Below are 9393 nucleotides of genomic sequence, written 5' to 3'. Positions count from 1 at the left end.
AGAGGATCCCAGGAACAGCACGTGCTGCTCAACCAGGAGGACATATTCCTGGGTGTGTTATACCTATACAGAGGAAATAGTTAATAGTTCTTGTATTGTCTGTGACAATCATGCTCCCAACAATGAAGTTTAAAACATTTGTTAGAACACAGTGTAATTGCTGACACCAAGTCTCTTGCCATGGCTTGTGTAGCCAACTTAATCTAATTCATTTGATTTTCACCCAGTTAAAAACAGTGATTCTTAAGGTCAGCTCAGGATTTAGGATTTATGCAATGTTTCCAGTCTTCTTCTTGCTTCCCAGCTGGTTGATTCTAACACCCCAGCAGCCTAAGTCTGCAGGAGTGTTAGACTGCTCACTTGGTCTTTTCTACCAGGAGTAGGAAACATTAGCTGCCATGCTATTCTTGGCATAGTAAGCATGGCAATTCCTTCAAGTGGCGGGGAGCTGAAATGTCTGTAGCTGTTGCTGCTTCTCTCCCATCATTCACTGGCCTGAAAATCCCCCAGATGACAGAAAGCTATAACTATGTACAAGTTGTATTTATATTTTGAGTATTTATCTACTTGAATGTTCTTGAGCTCAGTCTGGAAATGTCTTCACTTTGTCAGCTATTTTTACACACTGTTTTTGAATTTAATATGCTGCACTTCTTCATCTGTGACATCAACACACTTGTAACTATAGCTGCTTACGCCTCCTGGAGTCCACAAGGTCAGCATTCTTTTCATAATAATGCTAAGATATGATTTTCTTTTCTGACTCTCGTTCTCTCAAGAGTGCAGCTTCCAGGGGCCCCATGACATGTGATGACGTCATTATTCTACCAGCTAATGGAGCTTGTGCTTATGCTTTCTGTTGCAATCCCATTCTTCATTTTGCATATGACAAATACCGATAGATATATCCTCCATAAACTGCAGTTGTTCACGGTCTTCAATAATTAGTAAGAGTGTAAAAATGTTATGAGACCAAATACTTCGAAAATGGGCACGTTAGAAGAATAATGTGGTTATTGGTGTTTCTAGTGAAATGCTGAGACAATTTGGCCATGGGATCCTTAGGAGATTTTTCTCTTTCTTACGTGGTATCTAATGTCGTAGTAGTCGGGTAATGAGCTGGCAGAGATTTCAGGAGAAACACAAACTTGCTAAAACTAACACGAACACCTTGATTTCAGAAATTCTAACCCCCAGAACTATAAGATAACACATTTTTGTCATCTTACACCACCAAGCTTGTGGTAATTTGTTACAGCCACAAGAGGAAACCAAGTCTCTGAATAGCCTCCTACTGTGATCACAGCCACCTGTACCAATTCCCCATGGTGGATACATGCGCCGAGGAGAGGCCAGGCCCCTGAATACTGGTGATAACTATTGCATATTTGGTTTGGCTCCATTGTGCTGGATTACACAGGGCTGAAAACATCCCTATATGTTTTTGTCAAAGGCCTCACTAAAAGAAGTTCCTGCAGATCTCCTCATTCTAATGGGGGAGAGGGGAAGATAAACCCAAAGAAAAAAAGGGATGAGTGGGATGATTTCCCCTGCCTAAGACTTAAGCTGAAGTGTCTAATGCTCTCCCCTAGATCAGGAAGTGGAGTTTGGGTGGGTGGTGAGAAGAGGAGTTTGAAGGAGTTAATTGGCAGGTGGAAAACAGGGCCTAGCTCTCTTTCTAGTGCAGCAGCTGGTGAAAGGAGTTGTTTTAATAAGTCAGAAAGGACAGGACCTCTAAGAAACCAAGTCCAGCTGGAGAACATTGCCAGAGAAACATAAAATTGTGTGCCCTTTCCTTACTCTAACTGGAAGTTCTCCCCTACCCTCAATGCCATGGTCCAACAAATATCATCTTAAATTAACTGCTTTTTTTTTTTTTTTTTTTTAAGATTGCAGGGGGTCGGGGGGAAGACTGCAGCCTAGATCTGACCCCAGAGGCCAACGATATATATTAGCCAATGATGGTTTGTGCCAATGGTTACCTCCCCAGGCTCATCTGGGCCTGTCAGCTCTATCATTTGAGTGGTGGACCAGAGCTGATGCTCGTCCCTCCCAGCCTTCCACACGGCCTGTGCTGCCTCATTCCTCCAGCGCTCCATTTTAATCAAGGGAGGCCTAAGACTCTGCTGGTTTGCATCGTGATCAGATGTATCCGATGGCAGCGTCGGAGCGCTCTGGGATGCGGCAGTGCAGCTGCAAGCGGGAATCAATTAATCGGCTCTTAGGTTCAGACTCTCAGGCAATGGCACGCTGATTTGGTTATGTATGAAATCCCCAAAGAGAACAATACCTTATCTAAACTCTCATCAGATTTTATAGTGGAACGAATGGATCGATAATAAGTTTTGTTCCAATACAACATTAGTTTCAGAAGAATTTCCCCCTTTTCCTTTCTCTATCAAAAAATGAAATTATAACCATAAAAATAAAGGCTTTTCTACTTATGGGCTCTGTGATGAGAACAATGGTCTCCTGTTTAATATTAATATTCCGCTTATATTTTAAAATAAGCTTGGGTATTTATACAATGTAGAATTAAATTAGTTTCTCAGAACACAGACTTGCATTTGCATGTTTTTGAAAATTAAGCTTTTTCACATGACAGTGAAATTAGATAGTTTAGTACTAAAATATAATAATTTTACTTTTTCAATTTAACTTTTTAAAATTTGGAAGCACATCAAATATCTAGAAAAGAATAGAAAATAAAAGTCTGGAGATCCATTATCTAAATATCTACTATCAAGTTTTATTAAAATAATATTGTGTGAATAGTTTCTAAAGAAATGTTATACTACAGATGTAACTATGGCTATCTTTATTTCTCTCCCATCTTATTACCCTCCCTTGCTCTGAGAAGCAACTGCTACTATGAAATTAATGTCCATCCTTTCCATAGTTTGTATATATTCACTATGTATACATAGAAACTGTATAGTCCTATTTTACTTATTGTCTTACTGTATATATCTTCAACCTAAAATTTAAACTGAACATTTAAGATAAGATTTTTGTCCTGAGGAACTCGAGATGTGGATGGAGGTACATAAACCCCAAGCCTTTAAACTGGGATGCAAGTTTCAGGTTCAACATGAACTTCTGACATTATAGGTGCATGTGTATTTTTCTGAGAAGTAGGTCCATAGCTTTCACAACATTCTCAACTCCCTCTTTGACCTCAGCAGTCTTTCTTCAAAATGTTGAGATTCCATTAATGTACAAAGCTTTTTTTTTGTAATAGTGATGCACAATTACTTTTTATTTTTGTATGTTCTTCTATTCTGAGTGCAGCATTAAAAAAAATGCTTCCATTGACAGGCTGTTTTTTTTTTTTTCCTTTTGGGATGTCAGTGATGTACGTTTTGAAGGCTGGGAATGATTTAATAAAACTGCATATACCACTCTGACCACTAGAGGACACTAACACAACTAAAAATAGAGATGGTGTCTTAAGAGTGAAGAAATACAGATGCCAGAAGAGTTGCTTCCAAAATTTTCACATGTTTATTTATCTCTGTTTACAGATTTCTACATCGAGCTTCTAATATGTTCTAACACTTTCATGTTCAAATTATTTCAATGTTATCAGTCTCATAAACAAACTTAAAGGAGGCCTCGCTGAAGGGGAGGCGTTAAATCTAGCTAGCTAGATTCTGGCTACTTATGTAGTCATTGCTGAATTTTTATGACACCAATTCTTGGTCAGTTAATTGATATATTTATTAATGAAAGTGAATAACTTGACTTAGGAGTTTATAAAAACAAAAACTGCCTCTTAAGACTGTACTACAAATGCTTTGTCATCATTTATGCGACCCTCTTACGCGTTCACTCTTTGGGAACATTCCAAGATTTTCTGAATTCTAGTCAGCTGAGACTCTGTTTTACTTATTTATTCATTCTTTTTCTTATTTGTTTAGAATAAATTTATTTTTGAGCTTTAGTTAATCTATAGCATGGAGTCTTTTTAAAATGTCATTTACCTTATTTTTTTATTTTACTCTATATTTTTCCCTGAAATCTTTAATTTTATTTTAACTATTTTAAACTATTATTTTGATATAGTCTCAGAATTATTGAATGAGTGTGTAGCCATTTATTAATGCATTTAATCTACTGAACAAAATAAAGATCCTCATTCAAATGGAGCTATGGTCTATAGGGGGCACATAAACAATGAAATAATAAATAAGTAAATTGTACCATTTGTTAGAAGGTACTCAGTGCTATAGAAAAATGACAACAGGAAAATAAAGGAATAAGGATTCAGGATTGGGAGCTGCAATTTTAAGTAGGTGGGCCTTTCTGAGAAGGACGTGAGGGAGCTGATCCCATAAACATCTGACAGGAGGCAGGTAGAATAGCTAAAAAACAAAAACGAAGTAAAACAAAAACAGGCCCTCATTCTAGAGGGTACCTGGCTTATTGAGAGTCACAAAGGAGCAAATGGAGGGTGGATTATGAGGAGGAGAGGTGATCAGAGAGGTGCTATATGGGGCAGCCCATGGTTAAGACTCTGTGGTCTGCTATAAGGACTTCGATTTTGATCCTGAGTGAAATGGATGGCCATAGAGTAAAACAACATGATCAGAGCAAATATTTTAACAGGATCATTCTGGCTGCCATGCGGAGGTAGTCCGTGTGTAACATTGGAGGAGAGAGGTAAGAGTAAAAACAAGACAAATTAATTTATTAGTAAAGGGGTAACAATGTTTGTTCATGTAAGCTCTTTGGTCCTGGATTTCTTTTTCATTCTTTTACTGATTACACTATTCAGTTGTCCTGATTTTTCCCCATATGCCCTCCTCCACCCAGCACCCCCCACTCCCTCAGGCAATCCCCACACCATTGTTCATGTCCATGGGTCATGCTATAAGTTCTTTGGCTCCTCCATTTCCTGTGCTGTACTTTATATCCCCATGGCTATTCTGTAACTACCTACTTGAACTTCTTAATCCCCTCACCTCTTCACCCATCCCCCACAGCTCCCTCCCATCTGGCAACCATCAAAACATTCTCCATATCCACGATTCTGTCTGTTTTTTCTTGTTTGCTTAGTTTTTTTTTTTTTTAGATTCAATTGTTGATAGATTTGAATTTATTGCCATTTTTTTGTTTATAGTTTTGATCTTCTTTTTCTTAAATAGATCCCTTTAACATTTCATATAATAATGGTTTGGTGATGATGAACTCCTTTAGCTTTTTTTTTTTTTTTTTTGTCTTAGAAGTTCTTTATCTGCACTTCCATTCTAAATGATAGCTTTGATGGATAGAGAAATCTTGGCTGTAGATCCCTGCTTTTCATGACTTTGAATATTTCTTGCCAATTCCTCTGAGCTTATAAAATTTCATTTGAGAAATCAGCTGACAGTCTTATGGGAACTCCCCTGTAGGTAACTAACTTCTTTTCTTTTGCTGCTTTTAAGATTTTGTCTTTATCTTTAACGTTTGGCATTTTAATTATTATATGTCTTGGAGTGGGCCTCTTTGCATCCATCTTGTTTGGGACTTTCTATGCTTCCTAAACTTGAATGTTTATTTCCTTCACCAAATTAGGGAAGTTTTCTTTCATTATTTTTTTCTAATAGATTTTCAGTTTCTTGCTTTTACTTTTCTCTTTCTGGGACCCCTATGATGTGAATGTTGGACCTCTTGAAGTTGTCCCAGAGGCTGCTTATACTGTCTTCATTTTTTGACTCTTTGTTTCATTTTGTTGCTCTGATTGGTTATTTTTTGCTTCCTTACATTCCCTATCATTGGTTTGATTCTTGGCTTCATCCACTCTATTATTGTTTTTCTGTAAACTGTTCTTTATTTCAATTAGCATATCCTTCATTTATGATTGGATATTTTTTATGCTGCTGAGGTCCTCACTAAGTTCCTTGAGTATCCTTATAAACAGTGTTTTGAATTCTATATCTGATAGATTGCTTATATTCATTTTATTTAGCTCTTTTTTTCTGGAGTTTTGATCTGTTCTTTCATTTGGGCCATGTTTCTTTGTCTCCTCATTTTGGCTGCCTCTCTGTGTTTGTTTCTATGTATTAGGTAGAGATGCTTTGACTTCGTGTCTTGGTAGCATGGCCTAATGTAGTAGCTGTCCTGTAGGGTCCAGTGGCACAGCCTCCCCTATCACTCAAGCTGGGTATTTGAGGTGTGCCCTTCATGTGGGCTAAGTACACCCTCCTTTTGTAATTGAGCCTCAGTTGCTCTTGGCACATCACTTAGAGGGATTTACCCAAGCTAGTCAGCTGCAAGCATTGACTGTGACCACTGACCACCAACCTCTGCCCGCTGCGATGGATCAGCTATGCAGGGGCAGGGTGGTGGTGCTCTGATGTGGTCTGCAGTTATCTACTGGGTGCGCTGGTCCTGTGGTTCCCAGGTGGTGCAGGCCAAGGTCGCCCCCACCTGTGTTTTGCCAGGGACCATCCTGCCTGAGCTATAAGGCAATCTGAGATGGCTGCTACTTGTGCTGGGCTTGGAGTTTCCCAGGCGAAACCAGGCTGTGAATCTAGGCTGGCTGCTGCTAGTGCTAGGCCTGGGGCTCACTGAGGCCAGCTGTTGCTTGTTTGATAGGAGTTAGGAAGTTGTTAAGCAAGAACCAAGACCAGCTATTCATATAGAAAAGCAGCTTGGGTGGGTGTGTAAGTTGGGTGGGGCAGAGAGTCTCTGTGGATCTGCAAGGTGAGCCAAACAGTGTTAGCCAGGTTGGTGGAGTCTCAGATATGGCACCATCTTGCTGGCTCTGTGGAGGGAGGATTTAGAAAAGGGACAATGGCCTCTGCTCACCATGATGCCAGACACTTCAGTTTCTCCTTGTATACCATTGGCGCCTTTCAAGTGCTACCTCGGTGCTGGAGCTCAGAGGGAGTGAGTCTGAGTAGGTGAGTCCATATTAAAAGGAACTGCTTGGGGCTCCAGCAGTTTCTTCCACCAACTTAATCCCCACTGTTTTATTGCAGCCAGAAGTTTTGGGGACTTATCTTCCTGCTCCCAAGATATCTCTCCTGAAATTTTATACACCACACGTGGGTGAGGGACCAGCCTGTTCTGCATCTGTGTCCCTCCTACTTGTCTCGATGGGTGTGGTTTCTTTAATTCCATAGTTGTCAGGCTTCCATTTAACTCGATTTCTGATGGTTCTGGCTGATGGTTGTTCTACATTTTAGTTGTAATTTTGATATGGTTGTGTGAAGAGGTGAGCCATGTCTGCCTACGCTGCCATCTTGGTCCTAGATTTCTTAACTCTAGCAATAAGGATGTTTTTCTTAGTCCCCTAGGGGCAAGAATGAGGCAGATTTTATAATTAAAACATTTAATTATATTCCATCTTTATATTATCAGTGTTATACTGCTATTGTTAGTAATTTGATCAGAATAGGATCTGGTCATATAACTATTATAAAATATTTATCAGAAGAATAAATTGAAATTAAGGCAATCTTGATTACTTGGATACTGAACACATTTACTTATAGTCCAGTTCTGGGTAGTGTTTTAAATTCTGGACCAGCTTTTCTTATGATCTAACATATTTCCTATGCAATATGTGCCACCAAACAAAAGATGCTTTTAATATCATCTTCAGGAAAACATCATTAGGAAGTTTGGTTTGTAGGATGAATAGACATTGCATCTCAAAGAGTTTTCCAAAAGTTCCTGAATTTTAGAGAATCAGCCACATCCTTTGCTTTGCTGGCAGAGAGAACAGCGTGAGTTGATTGTGTAAGTCAGATATCACCGGTGTTCTGAGGCCTTCCAGTGTGTGGAGTCCAGTCAAGGGTGTGCTGGTCAATGTTTAACAAGCAGCTTTGGTGGGGAGGAGGGGGAAAGGGTGGGGGAAGAGCCCTGATACATAGTATTTGTTAACTTCTGTGGTGTAAGTATTCCCAGCTTTGAGCAATTTCATGCTACTGATGGGACTCACAACATTCTTGAATATTTAACAATCACTTATGAGGTCCAGCTTCAGAACTCCACAGGGTCCAATTGAAATGAATTGAGCCCCCATCCCATTTACTGTAAGAAGATCAGACCCTACTTTTCCATCGCCTATCCCTTCACCAGATCTTTCTGGGAAGTGCCAAGTACTTGCCTCCTCCTGGTAGGGCTCTCCTACTTTTTCAGAATTGCTCTGTTCTTAGTAGCCTGCCATGGCCATTCCTTCCTTAAAAGGGCTGTTGTAGGTAATTCTTTGTCATCCTCGCTTCCATTCCATCAACAAGGTTTGCTGGCTCCACCTTGAAATTGATTCTAAATCATAGATAACACTGTTCTATCCATTTCCCTCTACCAGACTCATGTAAGGCACTGTCATCTCTTTCCTGGAGTAGCCTCCTAACTGACCTGCTCCTTCCAACACAGTAACCAGAGCCATTAAAAAAATTAAGACATAATGTTTACATGTGCCAAGAACTAAACAAAGAGGAATTACTTGAACATAAGAGCAGACAAAATATTTTCCTATTAAGTTGTTTACATGTCAGCATTTAGTTACAAAGCATGTATCAAAATACCTCATATTAAAAGAAAACTTTTAAATGGATCAGTGTCCCTTGGTTTGAATAGAATTCACTTCAGTATGTAACCACCAATCTCAAGTGACAGAGGTAGGGTTTGAGTCCATGCTTTTGTGACCAAAGAACCTACCCTTGACTATCAAACAGGACTTTGTGTTAGAGTGTGGCCTGGGGATCAGGAAGGAGTCAGGATCACTGACCTAGTGCTGGTCATCATAATTTCCAGATGGCTTTTGAGGGGATGAACCACTGGCAATGGGATGAGGGGGACAGTTATAATTTCAGCACAACCCATGGGTGTTCCTGGGGAATCTGGATGCCTGTTTAGGGGTGGTAATGACGAGTGGCTTCCAGAAACCCAAGCTCTAATCTGGCATCAAAAGTGGGATTCTCTTTCCAGCTCTGATTATCCTTCCTACTTTCAACTAGACCGTGGAGGGCTGATATCCGCAGTCCCTGCAACCTGGGGATGGCCCTAGAGGAGTGAAGAGGGAAGTGACAGTCTCTCCTTTGCACTGGGAGCACAGGGCAGACTCTGGGAGGGGTTATCTAGTCACAGGCTGTTACCAGCTTCAGCATGAGGCCGATTTGGCCTTTTACCATATAACTCAGGAAACTGAATCAGCTGCAGCCTGCTCTACTCCAAGCTGCCATCCTGTCTGTTTCCATTTGCACTTACTGTAGGGCTGACTATGGAATCATGAGCATCGTTTAAAAATAATCTAACTTTCACAATAAGACTACAGGGCAGTGAGCTGTGGTGTGTTTGTATTTCAATTTTATTATTATGGAAGAATGGGCTTATTGGCAATCTTTTTTCCCAACAATAATTCATTAGGTGCTGTCAACAGCAAAAATCTTAATGGACTTT

Source organism: Furipterus horrens, unplaced genomic scaffold (genome assembly GCF_987537825.1).
Source record: "Furipterus horrens unplaced genomic scaffold, mFurHor1.1.pri manual_scaffold_1, whole genome shotgun sequence".
Classification (NCBI taxonomy): domain Eukaryota; kingdom Metazoa; phylum Chordata; class Mammalia; order Chiroptera; family Furipteridae; genus Furipterus; species Furipterus horrens.
This window is presented reverse-complemented; position numbering follows the sequence as displayed.